Genomic DNA, 15,094 nt, shown 5'->3' with positions numbered 1-15,094 from the left:
TTGGAAGCATACTCGACACGTATTCGAGAGGTCCGGGGTTCGAATTCCAGCGAGTGCAATGCACATTTTTCATGTCTCCTGCTTCAAAATAACATAATAACTCTTACATTCCTATATGTAAAGTAAATGAATACAAGATCTAGTTTGATTACCTGGCTTCAGCCTTAATAGTTGTTACACACATCGGCTTGTGAAATAAGGCCAACGGCTCTTGTATAAGGTATATGCAAGCCGGTTTCCTTTAGAAGTCTTCCACGAAAACATTTTGACGGGACCTGCTATCTTCATGTGCTTTGCCATGATAAACTAACCGTTTTATCCAACAGTTTTCTTTCAGAAAGTATTTTCTTTCTCACATTCCATAAATGAAACTGCAGTGCATGTGGGGAAAATCACATTGCAGTTGAGCAGAGAATTAAAAGACATTAGTTACGTAAGACATTAATTACATTCAGAACATCTCTCCCTCCATGACAAGTCTGAAGCAGGGATTTTCTGGCATCGACTCCTTTTAAGAGAATGGTTTTCTTCATCGATTTTTCATAGATTTCCTTGCATTGTTCTCTACTATAATATACAGTATGCAGCACAATCATAATACAAATAATTGTCCATAAATAATTAAAGATAACAATTAAACTAAGAATATGAAGAAGTGTTTTAAAAAATGATTTATTAGATTTGTATTGCATTACGATTACCTTTAATTTTACAAATAAAACAAGTATAAACAAGTTTTCAGATACAAATCACAGATTCTGTAAGAAGCAGTCAAATGTAAACGAAACAGACTATATAATGAGCATGGCGCGGAATTGGGAAACACAGGCAAATTTGTGTATGTAGAACCCTCTATTGGAAATTAGGAAGGAAAAGCTCGAACGCTCACCGCTGTGTCCTTGTATGTTATAGACGTGCTCAAAGTGAAGTCAGCGAGTAGTGTGTGCGCCCGCCATCACTATGGAGGGCGGGAAAGAGGAGCAGTGTGCTGTAGTGCGTTTTTCGACAGAGGAAGTAAAATTCATGCCTGAATGTTTGCTCTGTATGGCGAATACAGTATGTCACGTGTGCCTCTGTTGAATAGAATAAAGATATGAAGAATGTCGGATGACATTGAAAGACAACAGTCGGCCAGAACAAGCTCATCGTGTCATTACCCTTCCTATCATTGCTACGGTGGATGTTGCTGTCAGACAAGACCGACTTCGGACGGTGGAAGACATTCGGCTCATGTTGGACATCAACCACGGTACCACTCACGCCATCTTGACAGAGCATCAGAATCTCTGGAAAATCAGTGCGCAGTGGGTTCCCACAGCTTGACAGAGGAGCAGAAATTGAATAGAATGTCGACATCATAGTAGCACCTGGAACGGTATCACGAGGAGGATTATCGTTTCTTGTTTCGTATTGTCGCCGGAGATGAAACGTGGAGCCATCATTTTAATCCAGACAGCAAGCGTCAGCGTCAATAATGAAGTATATGGATTCACCCCCACCAAAAAAATCCAAAGCCGTGTACGTCAGCTCAGGCTGATTTTTTTCTTTGACTGCAAGGGCCCTCATTGACTTTCTGGAACACGGCACCATAATTAACGCACAGCAATGCATGGCGTGGAACTTTTGCAAAAATTAAAGCGCTCCATCAAGTCCAAACGCCCAGGAATGCTGATGATCATTCTATTGTAGGATAATGCTCGTCCACATGTTGCCACTATTCTTAAGGCTGGAAAAGTTTCGCTGAGAAGCTCTTACACAGCCTCCGTACAGTTCAGATCTCTCCCCTTGCAATTTCGATATTTTTGGAGCCCTGAAGAAAGACATTCGTGGCCATCAATATGCTTCGGACGAAGAGATGCACGCCAGGATACAATCATGGTTCCTTAGGCAAGCGAAAAGAATTTTCCATGATGGGATTGACCGTCTTATCTCCCAGTGGGATAACTGTATTAACAGTTATGGCGATTACTTTTAAAATGATAAGCAGTTTACTTATTTTTCCCCTATCTATCTCGTTTTCATTTGACTGCTCCTTATAATTGCACAAAAGCTCGGTTTTAATTCATATGATAACGGCGTTTTATGTATTGATGCATTTTTTAAATTTCAGACAACTTATAGCGAGTGGAAAAACTTTAGAAGGAAAATCCTCGCTTAGAGCGTTTTTGGTGTCTTTAATGCACTCAAGATACTAACTTGATGCGATAACTTTCTCATATTTTTGTTTGGCAACTTTATTTGTTTCGTGAGGTTCAGAGTTTAAATGATTGCAAATATTTTGTATTATTTGTAGTGATTCTAAAAGGTAGATATTTTCTTTTTTTAACATTTTTTTGAGCTATAAAGTTTGTTAAAATATTTCGCAATGAATGCTTCTGCTTCTTGAAATTCTTAACAAATATTTTAACACTCTTTACGACTCCAGGTTTCTTTAGCCAAAAAGTTTAGCGATTTCAGCAATTACCCCAAAATTTGAGCGATAGTAATCAACTGCAGACAGCTAGCTATATTCTCTGTTTTGTGTCAGTGAGTCTGGGGCTCTTTCCTCTATGTTTGAATTCTACAGGAGCCTTAAGATTCTCTTTTTAAATGGAAAAGACCAGCTTCAGGGAGAAAACAAAAAAGATTTCTAATTCCTTCCGGAATGCTGCCTTAAAAATGAATTAAGCTCGGTAAGTGTAACACGGGGGGGAGGGGGACCTTAAACGCTTTTGCCGCCTTTGTTCATGCAGGTTCCCGCATATTTTTTTTATTATTTATTTATTTTTATTTTATTTTATTTATTTTATTTTTTTTATGTAGGTTAAGAATTACAGAACTCTACACCTTTTATTCCATTGGGCCAATGCGACTATGAACTGGTGAACAATTAGGCAATTGCAGTACTATTCGATTTCTCCAGTTTCTTTGTTGTCAATTAAAAAATTTAAACATTTTGTATGTTGGTTCCTTAATATCGTCGATGATCTTCCTGCAATGAATCTTCTTGTCGTATTTTTTATTTCATCCATAGTTATACAAATATTTTTACTCCGATTTCTGACCTGGTTAACTTAAAACCTTATTAAGGCAATCATCAAGATAGTTTTCATACAAAGGAGTTGATTGGAAGTATTCTTTTCATACGGTTTTAAAAAACACGGAAAAAAACTTTTATTTTTTGTGGAACAGGGAGATAATTTCTAGAAACGCTGCACATAGATCCTTTCAAAATTCGGAAAATTTTTTATGATGGTTCAATACCTTCGCTCAGAAAAGCTGTCTGCTTTCCTTCTGCATTTCTTGATTTTGCAGATCTATGTTTAAATTTTTTAAATTGCACTATAAAATATTTCTTTCTCAATGTTTCGATTTTTCACGAAACCTGTCAAATAAAACATACCTAGCCGTTGAAAAATCATCTGATCCAAATTCTTTCAAGATATTAAACTAATTAATCATTTAATTAAGCAGTTTCATCAATACCGCCTGCATAAAATAACATTTCTCATAATTTACACGAAGCGCTAATTGGTCACACTTCTCCAAATCCCATTTCTGAAAGCTAGCACCAAAGCAACTGCTATCAGCTCAGTTTTATTATAGAATCAGCGTCATCTATTGACAAGACTCGAAATTAAATGCAAGGATTGCCAGCTAGTCAGGCTTTTTGTTAAAGAATGCAAGTGCGTTACTGCCAGCAAATATTAAATTATTTCGTTTAAAATAGTTGAACCTAAGTGAGAAGTAAATAAAACCAGGTCATTAAGTCAAAATAAACATTTACGGCAGGTTAATTCAAAAAAAAAAAAAAAAAAGTATACGAAATAGATTTAATCAGCCATATACAACATTTTGCTGAACAGTTCTAGGTTTAAAAAAAAGTGTTCGATTGTTTAGTTTTATAAAATAAATAAATATTTGATAATATACTTCATTGGCGCTGGTTTCACTTTTCAGGTTCCCGCGGGGACCCACATTGTATATATAAGTCTGTATTTTGCATATTACTTGATATTGTTTGTCTGTAAATGGTATAGTCCGACTACAATAAGTTGACGTATGACCTTGCAGCCTTTCATTTTTAGTAGGGACTACCAGGTTAGGAATACCTAAAGCAGATGATGTTTGGCCACCGTATTATTCGCAAACAATTCTTTTGCTTACAACTGTTAATATTTTCTAATGATCATAACTTTATCACGAACTTCAAATTATATTTTCTAAAAAAAAAATAAAAAAAAAAAAAAAATAGCAGTGCCAAATCAGGAAATTCTTTAAAATACAACTTCACTGTATTTTAAAGAATGGAATCGACTGAAACCACCTGACTGGAACACTTTCTCCTCAAAGCCAAATGTGATCTTCCGAGTTTTAAACCGCTCTAATATAAATTAATAGTTGATTGTCGATTTATATTTCACCATTACAATTCCCGAAACATTCCTTAGAAACATTATGTTTTGCAAAGTAGAGTTTTGCAAACATATGTACTTGTATATTTAATTTTATGAAAACTTTTTATACAGATATAATGGGTTTTATATTGTTCCACATTTCCCCTTCTTTTGACAGTCTAGACTTCGCTCTAGACCAAAGCCTACAAACGTTACTATAGATATTGTTTAAAGAAAATAATCTATGAAACTGATGAATTGAAAGAAATCGATCATCGAAATTTAATTATTGGGTCATTATCTGTAAAAAACCAATACTTCGTTAATGAAAATGAAAATATGAATTTTGTTCTGAAAATATATTGTTTTGCACACGCAAGCTAGTAGAAAAAGTTTTCGATAGGCTAATGTATGTCATTTTGCCAATATCAAAATTAGCTTTTTCATGTGCCTTCTACAATATTTTATTTTTAGGGTTGTTAATAGAGCAGAGAAATTATAAATCAAATATGACATATGATATAATAAATGCTAACAAATACTTTTGTTTACAGGAGAATTATACATAATGATCGCATTTATAAATGAGCGTCTATTGTAAACTGAATTTTTCGATTCTAATAATAATAATTGAATTAATGAACTGAAATTCATTAAAATCGAAATAAATTTCCTAACACTTGCGCAATAGCTGCAAAGTAAGATAATAATAATGTATTTACTAAAGAAATATTGATTATATTATCTCCTAATATAAATTTAGTAGAATGTATCTATACGAAGTAACCTATATGTATGAAAATTTAATCCCGAAAATATTTTAAAGGAACTTGAATTTAAATCATGAAAAATAGAAATTTAAACTTTTAATATAAAAATCAATAAACCAAGTAATTATCGTCGTTGATCGGAAATTGGTTGACTTTTCAAGGGAGCAAACCAACCCCCGTTCAATTAACAATAATTAATAAATGCGCAAATTGGCAATTTTAGCTAAGGCCAAAATTGTAGTTGAGTTTTAATTCAAATAGTAAGATTAAAGAGATGAATTAAGATGAAGTAGTTCCGTTAAGTTAATGGATTTTTAGAAATCTCGAGATATATTAGCCAAATTAAGTAGGCGCCCACCAGCGGCCGAGCGGTAAAGTCGCTGAGGTTTCCGAGGTTCGAATCCAGCGAACGGGCTGGCTGCATGGGCATTTTCGTGGTTTTTCCCATATGTAACGTGTATACGAGTCAGTTTCCCTTAGAAAGTCCTCCACGAAGGTATCCCTCCCCTTAGGCAGATAGCCCTTGTGTGCTTTTCCACAATTAAATAAACCTAAACCAAACCAAATCAAGTAGAGTACTATAAAGAATTCATTTTGAATGTAGCATTTCCGTTAATTTAGTTCCGAAAATATAGCTAAATTAATTAGTAAAAATGTTTTATTATATACTTGAGTAAAATGTCCCCCGACACCCTCACTTTCATGCATGTTAATTCAGAACTATTTTCATAAATACAATAAACAGTAGTTAACCTTTGCTATATTTATGAAATAAAACTCAAAGTAATCGTAATAAACGTGAGAAACATAATAAGCAATGCGATCTTTGCAAAATTAATGAAATGTAAGTTGAATAATTGAAATATGTATTTGAATAAAAAAACTAATTTTTTGTAGGTATGCTTAGAAATACGTCTATTCTAAGATGATGGTAAAAATTTTACGGAGTATGATTAAAAATTTTTTTTAATTTATAAAAATTATTTTAAAATACAAATTTAAAAATAAATCATAAAAAATGAGTGAATTTTATTTGGAATAATGAACTTGAATTTCGAAATGTGAAAGGAAGAATTAAATAAGTTTAATAAAAAAAAAAAAAAAAAGAGAGAGAGAGAGAGATTAATAAATATATACTAAACTCAATTAACATTGAGGAGCTAAAATTTTGAGAGCTGTTATTTTTAAAACTACTCGTGCGATTTTTACGAAACTTGGTAGTTTGGCGTAATTTGAGTCGTAGAATGAAAATATGGAAAAAACAAATTGGCATGTCATTTTAGAAAAGATCCGATTTTGTGTTAAAATAACTATGTTAGAAAAATGCTATATATAAATCTAATACATAGCCTAAGTCGCGCTTTCGAGACATGAAAAACGCAAGTTGAATTTCGTCAATCGGCCCAGTAGAACGGGAGATATATAACTGTCCGATATTTTTTCCCCGCAGTGTACATGTATCAGGGCCTATAGACTTAAATCAATCACTAAAGTGATTTAGACATCCTGGTAGACTCAGGCTCTCACTACTGAACTCAATACAGTGCGAGCTCCCAGACGTAGAGCTCAAGCTACCTGGCTCACAATAATGAATTATTGCGAGTAAAATAGACACACTGTCGGTGTTGATAACTGCGTGTGGCGTTCCGACAGATACTTCAACTTCTATTCATGAGATGGCGCCACGTGTAAAATCCAGTTCTTAATCGGAGCAGAAAAGCGACATCTTTACTCACTCAGACTTTTCGTCACACAACTGTACGCGAAGGTAGCATGAACTGTGTTCCGAGCTCTGTGTTGATCTCTGCAATGTAATTTAAATTGTAATTTAGTATTTAATATATTTTTTTGTTATAGGAGATTGTCTACTCTTATTTTCTTTAATTATATCATGCATTAAGCACACACGACCACCAAAAGTGGTGACCTTTTGATTGAGCACGCTACTGACAACGGATTTTCAACGACCCTAAGCCACGTGCATCCAAGGCATTCTGAAGAACTGACTAAAAATAACAACGAATATGGACATTAAACGTATGCTACAACGTACCCCTTCAATTATTTCTAGATGTATTGATATATATTGCTTGTGTTTTTTTTTTCAAAGTCGTGCATATCATCGCAAGGAGCTTCAGCAAATCATCAATGTGATCTGTTCCGTTCCGCTGACTTCGCCAGTCGTGCAATAATTCTTCGATCATTCAACTTTTGTGACAAATGTGATACAATAGTGATTTTCGCTAAATGTGCTACATCAGTAATTTTTCTGAAACGTGCTACGGCAAAATTCTTCCCTCAGTGTTCGAAAGTAGTGAATTTCTTTCCCACGTGCTACAGGAGTGATTTCCTTTTTCCTTCGAAAGTGCCTTAACAGTGTGAAGTGGTGATTTTGTGTGTGCGCAATACAAAATGAACGCATCATTTTTTTTTCTCAAATAAGGGTTTCTTTTCAAATGCATTTCGGTAAAATATTATTTGTGTGTGTAATTGCTGACCCTGTATTATTTGTGTGTGTATCGTTACATAAATTTTTTCTGCATGGTTAAAATATCTATTGTTATCATGGTAAAATATCAATAGTGTATCCTCATGCTACAATATTTGTGCTGATAAGTGTTTATTAATTAAAGTGAAAATTATCTATCAGTATGCCCGACGATATTCCACCAGAGCCACAAATCACACGCGTTGCGGTGAAGCCACCGCCTTTCTGGAAAAATAATCCTTCATTGTGGTTCGCTCAGATCGAAGCACAATTTTCTATCGCTCGCATTAGTGAGGATTCTACAAAATTCAACCATGTAGTTGCAGCAATTGAGTCTGATATTCTGAATTCAGTGCATGACTTAATTCTCAAACCACCTGATTGTGATAAATACTCCAAACTGAAACAGCGGCTCATTGAAATCTATTCAGAAAGTGAATCTTCCAAAATACGTACTTTACTACAAGGACTTGAACTTGGAGATCAGCGACCTTCATACTTGCTGTCACGAATGCGTGATCTGGCAGGAAGCCATTTTAGTGACGACTTGTTGAAGTCACTATGGCTTTCGCGTCTCCCTAATAACATACAAATAATTCTTGCTGCTTCCAATGAAGATCTAACCCGTTTAGCAGCAATGGCTGACAAAATTAATGAACTTGTTACTCCAGCTTATGTCAGTGCTGCTAATGCTGCACCTTCCAGTTCATCCCTCGAACAAAAAGTGGCTGAATTGACCAAAAAAGTATCTGAACTCTCTACAAGTCTTCATGCTTCACGGAGATACAATCATTCAAATCAGGGCCCACGTAATAAATTTCGTGCCCGAAGCAGGAGTCAATCTCGTCATAATACTCGAACGCAGTACAAAGAACCCACAAGTGGCATATGTTTTTATCTAATGAATTTCGGCTCGCAAGTGCGCCCCTCCATGCACTTTTGAACAAGCGGGAAACTAAATGGGCGGTCTTCTGCTGGCCAACAGAATGTCCGCCACATCGACAGAATAGTACTGGCTGATCGTTCAACTCAGTTATGTTTTCTAGTAGATACTGGAGCTGACATAGCAGTGCTCCCGAGAACTAAAACAAATGCTCACCAACTTAATAAACTTGTACTGTATGCAGCCAATGGTACCCAAATTGCAACCTACGGCACCAAACTATTGACACTTGATTTAAACTTGCGCCGGACGTTCAACTGGCCTTTTATTATTGCGGATGTAACTCAAGCAATTATTGGCGTCGACTTCTTGACACATTTCCACCTTCTAGTGGATGTCAAGACTAATTGCTTAATTGATGCTACAACTCAGCTGACATCACAGGGCCAAGCTTCTCACATATCGAATTAACCTACCAACATAAGTGTTTTATCGGGCAGCACACGGTTTCATCGGTTATTATCAGAATTCCCTGACATTTTAAACCCATCCAAATCAGGGCAGCATACTCATCAGCCAGAAGTGTATCATCACATTGAAACACAGGGCCCACCTGTATTTTCCAAGCCTCGTCGTCTTTCTCCAGAGATGCTAAAAGCTGCTTGCAAAGAATTTGAATTCATGCTAGCACAGGGAACCATTCGCCCATCTAAAAGTCCATGGGCCAGTCCACTTCACATGGTTAAAAAGTCTAATGGTGACTGGCGGCCTTGTGGAGATTATCGTCGACTTAATGCCGTCACAGTCCCTGACAGATATCCAGTCCCACATATCCAAGACTGTACCCATCTTTTTCATGGAACAAACATATTTTCTACCCTCGATCTTGCCAGAGCATATCATCAGATCCCAGTGCATGCTGAAGATGTGCCCAAGACCGCAGTGACTACACCATTTGGTCTCTTTGAGTACTTATATATGCCATTTGGCCTTCGCAATGCTGGCCAAACATTTCAGCGTTTCATACACCAAGTACTGTCTGGCCTCGATTTCTGCATTCCATATTTTGATGATATCCTGGTTGCATCTACAGATGCGGAAGAACATTTTAAACATCTGCGTCAGATTTTCACTCGCCTTAAAGATCATGGATTAAAACTAAATCCATCCAAATGTGTACTTGGTCAACCCTCAGTTTCCTTTCTTGGATGTCTTATCACCCAGAACGGAGTTAAACCTTTACCGGAAAGAGTCAAAGCAATTAACGACCTACCCCAGCCCAAAACCATCTCTGAACTGAAGCGTTTTCTAGCAATGTTAAATTTCTACCGACGCTTTCTGCCAAATGCCGCAAAAACACAAGCCTGCCTACATGAGTTTCTGAAGAATAGCAAAAAAAAAAACGATCAACGAGCTGTCCCTTGGACTGAATCTGCATCTGCAGCATTTGTGCAATGCAAACACGATCTGGCAAATGCAGCCACACTTTCTTATCACTCACCTAGTGATCAGCTCTCTATAATGGTAGATGCATCTGACACGGCCATAGGAGCAGTGCTTCAAGCCCATACCACTAAAGGACTTTCCCCAATGGCATTCTTCTCCAGAAAACTTACTACTGCAGAAAGGAAATACAGCACATATGACAGGGAGCTACTTGCTGTGTACTGTGCTGTTAAATACTTCCGCCACAACTTGGAAGGACACGACTTCATCATTTTCACCGATCATCGGCCATTAACCTTCGCTTTTAGAAAAAACTCTGACTCATGTTCTCCTCGTCAGCTTCGACATCTGGATTTCATCGCCCAGTTTAGTACAGATATCAGATATGTCTCTGGTACTGATAATTGTGTCGCTGATGCCTTGTCTCGGGTAAACAATATCAACCTCACTGCCCCAGATTTCTCTGAAATTGCAAAAGCTCAATTGCATGATGAGGAACTCAAGAACCTAATCTCAAATCCACAAACCTCCCTTCAGTTACAACCGCTGCACATTGATCCAACGCTTAAAATTTACTGTGACATAGAGAACAATAGAATACGTCCCTATATTCCTGTCAATTTTAGACGTGAAGTGTTTAATGCCTTGCACAATTTGGCACATCCTGGAATCCGTGCCACCAAAAAGCTGATCGCAGACAGATTTGTCTGGCCAGCGATGAATCAAGACATCACAGAATGGACTCGTTCATGTATTAGATGTCAACGGTGTAAAGTATCCCGTCACACTCACAGTCCCATTCAACAATTTAACCTTCCAGCAAGACGCTTTGATCATGTACACTTAGACTTGGTTGGCCCATTGCCTCCTTCAAATGGTTACACTTACCTCCTCACTTGTATTGATCGGTACACAAGATGGCCTGAAGCCATTCCTATTGAAAATATATCCGCTGAAACTGTAGCTCGAGCATTCATCTCCCAGTGGCTTTCAAGATTTGGCATGCCTACCACCATCACTACTGACCAAGGCCGACAATTTCAATGTCACTTGTTCACATCCCTCACCTCTCTTCTTGGCATTCGCCATATTCGCACAACACCATACCATCCATCTGGAAATGGCATGGTGGAACGCCTTCACCGATCTCTCAAACAAGGTCTGAAGTGCCACAGTAGCACACACTGGACAGAAGCCTTACCCCTAGTCTTGCTTGGTCTTCGCGCAGCATTCAAAGAAGACATTGGTAGCACTTGTGCTGAAATGTTATATGGTGCAACCCTCCGTCTGCCAGGTGAATTCTTTCACCCGGAATCTACTCCAGTAATCGACCCTCCAACATTCCTTCAACGTTTACGTGAGGCCATGAGCAATATCTCGCCAACCCCAGCATCTTCGCATAACCAGCCAAGCTATTTTGTACACCCTGCGCTTGAGACATCTTCGCACGTATTCGTGCGCAACGATGCAATTAAGCCAACTTTAACACCTTCATATGATGGTCCATTCAAAGTTGTCAAACGAACACCGAAACATTTCACCATCATCTGCAATGGCAAACAATCAGTGATTGGAATCGATCGTCTCAAACCAGCATTTCTAATGCAAGATCCAACAACTTCCTCATCAACATCACTCCCGGAAGAAAGCTTACATCCCGTTAAAGAGCAACCTAAAACTACCAGATCTGGAAGAAAGGTTAAATTTAACCCAAAGTACTTATAACGTACCGATGGTACTTGGGAGGGAGTACTGTGGCGTTCCGACAGATACTTCAACTTCTATTCATGAGATGGCGCCACGTGTAAAATCCAGTTCTTAATCGGAGCAGAAAAGCGACATCTTTACTCACTCAGACTTTTCGTCACACAACTGTACGCGAAGGTAGCATGAACTGTGTTCCGAGCTCTGTGTTCATCTCTGCAATGTAATTTAAATTGTAATTTAGTATTTAATATATTTTTTGTTATAGGAGATTGTCTACTCTTATTTTCTTTAATTATATCATGCATTAAGCACACACGACCACCAAATGCGTTTCCTGGTGTTATTTTAATTACGTACTGGATGACTGTTGTAATAGTTAATACTTCAGCTTGAAACACACTGTTCTGTTCCTTTAAAATGCCTTTTCCAAAATATAAAGTTCTTGTTCACCCTCTAATCGTACAAAAGCGCTGCTGACTCCTTCGGTAATTTTTGCAGCCATCTCTGGCTATAGTAACAGGTGCCTCTTGCATAACAAGATGACTTTGCATATTGTTGATTAGGATGTGCATGCCTGATCCTTTCAGTCCAGGATGTGTCTGTAAGACCTTTATAGGTCGTTTCGTTCATATTGCACTGTATGTGATACTGTAGAAGGTAGTGTCTTGTCCTAGTTGAACAATTCTTAAATTTACAGCTTCCTGTTCAGTTCGTATGTGAAGCGGAATTAGTCCTGCTAGAACTATTGCTGCGTTGGTAGCAGTTATTCCATATGCTTTATCCAGGTTCAGGGCGAAAGGACCATTGGAGCAGGTATTCGATTTCCTTCTTCCCATTGGTTGTGCCCATACTGCTGCTGCATAAAGTGCTTTCTTTTCAGCTACTGTGGTATGTATAATTTTTACTTCCTTGTACGAAGTAAAAAGGAAGTATTGTAATCGCGAAAAGCTTCAGGCAGCATATTTCAACGAAAATATCCACTTTGACCGCTTTCGAATGCAATTTAACGATGTTTTTGCGTGATATCTATACGTAAGGACAGAATAAGACTCTTTTCCTCCAAAAAAAAAAAAAAAAAAAAACTAAAAAAACTGCTTTAAAATGAATTCTGAAGAGAATTTTTCGTGGCGTCTGTACGAACGTATGTACGTGCGTGCGTACGTACGTATCTCGCATAATTCAAAAACGAGTAGCCTCAGAACGTTGAAATTTTGTATATAAGACTACTATAACATGTAGATGTGCACCTCGTATTTTGGTTTCAATCGGCCGCGCCAAACGTATATAAATATATCCACTCTGTTACCCGGCTCAGTGATCTCAGTTTCTTTACTCTTATGTTTGTAAATTGTACACTTTTTGCTTTAAAAATGATTGAATTATGTTGTTTTTATCTTCCGGTTAAAGTTTTTATGCCTTTCGTAATTCTGGAAGCAATATTTGTACAATTATCAACAATTTAAAAGCTGTTTGAGTGCGGTTAAGTTTTAAATAACATGGCGGACATATTTGTTTACATTTGAAACAGCAGAATTGTAGATTTGTTGCGAATCTAGAGGGACTAAGCTTCGCAACACAAAAATAACGCCTTCATTTATTATTGCGAATTAAATCATGCTTAATCCTTTCTGGAATTTTTTCGAGGAAATAAGTATTTAAGATTTACTTCGTAATTTTTAATACAGATATTTTGAGTTTTTATGTATTTTTGCCTTGTCGCGAAGTGAAAACTGAATTAATTGAATGAGAAATACTCAATCGTCTGTGAAAAACTGTTTCTTTTTCGTTTTGTTTACTTAATTTCTTTTATACATCGTTCTAGCTTTGTTATAGTATTTGAATAAAACATGTGGCAACGATTAGATAATTCTTTAAATGATATAAATTTTGTGCATTCTGAGTTATAATATGAACGAAATATAATACTGTTAAGTAAACCTAGCGCCAGAGTGTCGCTATGGTAAACAAAGTGAATTTTAAAGAATGCATTTATTCTATTGTGGTTTATGCGCTGTCGGCGAAGTAGGTTTAATTCAATCTAATAAGTTAAATGAAATGCAAGAAAAAATGCGTATAATTTAATATTCCGTACAAGGAAGTCGTGGTGCACACATCAGATTTTTTTTAATACTTAAATTTTGGTCCCAGTTGGCTCCTTGGAACTGACATATTGCAAGTCGAAAAGCTTGAATGTTGGGAATTCAGTTAAGTCATGATTCCCATGCAAAACGGATATATTTTAGTTATTTCAAGATTTTAATATGTTTAATATGGGTGTTTTGATAGATTAGTACCTGCTCTTGGTACTATTATTGTTGTTGACTTTTCTATTGATATTTGTTGGTTTTATTATTAATAAGTTTTAAATTTTGTGCATGCTGTTATTCCATAACTTTCAAGCTCTTTTCTGGTAAGTAATCTGATAAAAATGCAAGTGTCTTCAGCATATGCAAATATACTGATATTATCTGGTCAGTTTGCTTTGAGGATGGAGTTAATGTTAAATTCCTTAGGAGAGGGCCAGCACGGAATCCCTGCAAATACTTTTTCCAGCGTTTTGGAGATTATACCATTACAGTGCACTATTAAAAAAAAGGTATTTTCCGTTTTGCCGGCGCAGGCGATAAAGTCGCCAATAATGGTACAACTGATGCCAAACGGAATATCCTCGCTGATAACCTTTTACGCCTCATTTCAAAACAAGTCGCAGCCATTTCTTACAAAATTGATTTTTCTTTCACTACTAGCATACAATTACATAGAATTTTTATTCGAGAGTTCAATTTTATGGCCTAAGGCCATTCGAGTTAATTAAGTCGATTAGGGTGCAATCACACCACTCACCTGAAGGCAAAAATATAGAAAAAACAAAGTCGAGGGTTAAATTCATCAAATCTAATAAGAATGCACTAGCGAAGTAAAGCTCTGCGGTTTTATATAATTTCTGAGTAAGCTATTCGTACGAATTGAAAAAATTCTTGCATTTAAACTTGTATTCCAAACTAAGATTTAACATAAATAAATGTAGATAATCACTGAGAGAATTTGAATTTTGTAGCATAGTTTACGTGAGATGAGATCACTTGGGGTCACGTGAATCAGGATGTTGTACCATGAAAGCATATTAAATTCTTAAATTAATGACTTTTTACAAATTTATTGGCTTTTTATAAAATTTAAACGATATTGAAATGTTTATGCCCTCAAAATAAAAGATTCTTAGAACTAACATTTGTTAACATGTTATATGTGTATGCTCTGTGTTGTCGCCAATCTGCTTGGAGACATTTGCGCCGGCGAAACGGAAAAGTACCCAAAAAAATTCTGTTTGTCAGATAACTATGAAAATTTCGAACAGATTTGCTCGCACTGACCTGGTTAGAGTGCCCTCTTTATAGCTGGCCACTAAAGGCTGTCAAAGACG

The sequence above is a fragment of the Stegodyphus dumicola genome, chromosome 2 (genome assembly GCF_044657685.1).
Source record: "Stegodyphus dumicola isolate Sdum_Otavi_A_Nest chromosome 2, ASM4465768v1".
In the NCBI taxonomy this organism is placed as follows: domain Eukaryota; kingdom Metazoa; phylum Arthropoda; class Arachnida; order Araneae; family Eresidae; genus Stegodyphus; species Stegodyphus dumicola.
The sequence above is the reverse complement of the archived record's forward strand: the minus strand, read 5'-3'. Positions refer to the sequence as shown.